This window comes from Pinus tabuliformis, chromosome 1_2 (genome assembly GCF_031772625.1).
Source record: "Pinus tabuliformis cultivar Carrire ecotype Pingquan chromosome 1_2, CPIR1, whole genome shotgun sequence".
NCBI classification, from domain to species: domain Eukaryota; kingdom Viridiplantae; phylum Streptophyta; class Pinopsida; order Pinales; family Pinaceae; genus Pinus; species Pinus tabuliformis.
The window spans coordinates 903,139,599-903,142,159 of NC_142298.1; positions in this window are offsets into that span (position 1 = coordinate 903,139,599).

Consider the following 2,561-nt stretch of genomic DNA (forward strand, 5'->3'; position numbering starts at 1 on the left):
GTTTGAGGATGATGCTCAAATCAACAATTTTCTTTCCTTACAGCAAGAATTCTCAGGCTTAAACATTGATGAAGATGCCATGGATGACCCACAATAGAAAATGAGCAAACTATAACAGCTGAAGCAGCAAATCAAATGCTGCACCCAACCATTTTTTATGAGAAAAACATGCAAGAGCTGAAGCAAATGCATTTAGATGAAATAGTTGAAGCAGAGGCCGAAGTGATTGATTTAAAAGACAATTTTCTACCTACTGGCCTCACTCCATTAGAAGACATATTTGATTCAAACGATGTCCCCAACAAGCCAAAGATGCAGCCCTTAAATGCTACTGTGGAAGACTGTAATATTGGGACAGCAGAGAAGCCCAAAATGATTAAACTGTCCAAGTCTTTGCCTCCTGATCAAAAACCAAAATATGTTGATTTATTTAAAGAGTTTCAAGATGTATTTGCCTGGAGTTATGAGGACCTTAAGTCCTATGACACCTCTGTTATTCAACATACCATTCCCTTAAAGCCAAATCAAAATCCCTTCAAACAGAAACTAAGGAGAATCAATCTTGTGCTTCTCCCTTTGATTGAGAAAGAAGTGAAAAGAATGTTTGAGGCTGGTATCATAGCACCCATTAGATTTTCATAATGGGTATCCAATCTTGTTCCCACAAGGAAGAAAACAGGGGAGATTAGACTATGTGTGGACTTAAGAAATCTGAACCAAGTCTCCCTTAAAGATCACTACCCACTGCCAAAAATGGACCACATTCTACAAAGAGTAGTGGGGTCTTCAAGAATTTCTTTGCTAGATGGCTTTTCAGGTTTTAATCAAATACTTTTTCACCCGGATGACCAAGACAAGACAACCTTTACAACACCGTGGGGAACATTTAAGTATGTGAAGATGCCTTTCGGACTAAAGAATGCAGGTGCTACCTTTCAAAGGGCCATGGACATTGCATTTGCCAAGGAAATCCATGATTTCCTAGTGGTTTACCTTGATGACCTTACTCCTTTCTCAAAATCTGATCAAGAGCACCTAAAACATTTGAGACAAGTGTTCCTAACATGTAGGAAATATGGCATTTCCTTAAATCCTAAGAAATCTCTCTTCGGCCTAGAAGAAGGAAAATTGATAGGCCATATCATTTCAAAAGATGGAATTAGAATAGATCCGGAAAGAATCCAAGCCATTCTGCAAATCCCTTATCCGAGAAACATCAAAGAATTGCAAACATTCCTAGGAAAGATCAATTTCCTAAGGAGATTTATCCCAAACTTGGCCGAGCTGATAAGAATGCTAAATAACATGTTAAAGAAGGATTCCAAGGTAAAATGGACTTTAGAGGCCAAGCAAGCCTTTGAGGGCATAAAATCTACCTTAACTCAAGCCCCAGTCCTCACAAGTCCTCAATTTGATAAAGATTTCATCATTTTTTCATTTGCATCTGAACACACCATTGCTGCTGTCCTTTTGCAGAAAGATGATCAGAGAAATGAAAAGCCAATTGCATTTTTCAGCCGAGCCCTTAGAGATGCACCCTTGAAGTACCAAATCATGGAGAAGAAAGCATATGCCCTTGTTAAAGCAATCAAAGATTTCAGAATTTACATTTTATATTCACATGTGATTGCTTATGTGCCAAATGTTGTTGTAAAAGACATATTAATTCAAGAGGGCATAGAAGGAAAAAGAGGCAAATGGATTGCCAATATCCTTGAGTATGACATTGAGATAAAACCCACAAAGCTGATAAAGGGCAAGTGTTAAGCCAAACTGATGTCCAAAACCAATTTTCAAGCCTTAGACATTAATCAACTGGACAATGAACAGGAGTTGGCGACTCCACAGATCAGTGAAGATTTTTTGCAATCCCCATGGTATGCTGATATATGTTTTCTATTGTTAAACCTGTGTGCTCCTCCAGGGTTGTCTAGAACCAAAAAGAGATTTTTAAAGATGAAAGCACCAAAGTTTTGTGTCTTAGATAGTGCCCTGTTTTGGAAAAATCATGAAGGAATATTGCTGAATTGTCTAACTATGGATGAAACTGACAGTGTCATGAAATAATTTCATGCAGGGGACTGTGGAGGGCACTTATATAGGAAGTCCACTGCTGATAAGATACTAAGGGATGGTTTCTATTGGCCCTCTTTGTTTGCTGATGTGAGAAAGTTTTCTATTTCATGCCACAAATGCCAAATCTTTGAAGGCAAAAGAAAGCTTCTGCCCTTGCCCCTTAAGCCCATTTCAACCGAGAATCCTTTCAACAATGGGGTTCTTGACTTCATGGAGAAATCCATCCATCCTCTTCTGGCCAGCATAAGTGGATTCAAACAGCCACGGATTACTTTACCAAGTGGATTGAAGCCATCCCATGTAGGCAAGCCAATGACTCCACCATCATCCAATTCCTTAAAACCAACATTTTGTCCAGATTTGGCTGTCTTGAGAAGATCATTACAGATAACATTGTTGCCTTAAAATCCAAGAAAATGATCAGTTTTTGCCACAAATTCCACATTACCTTAGGTCACTCCACAGCCTATTAACCCTCAAGGGAA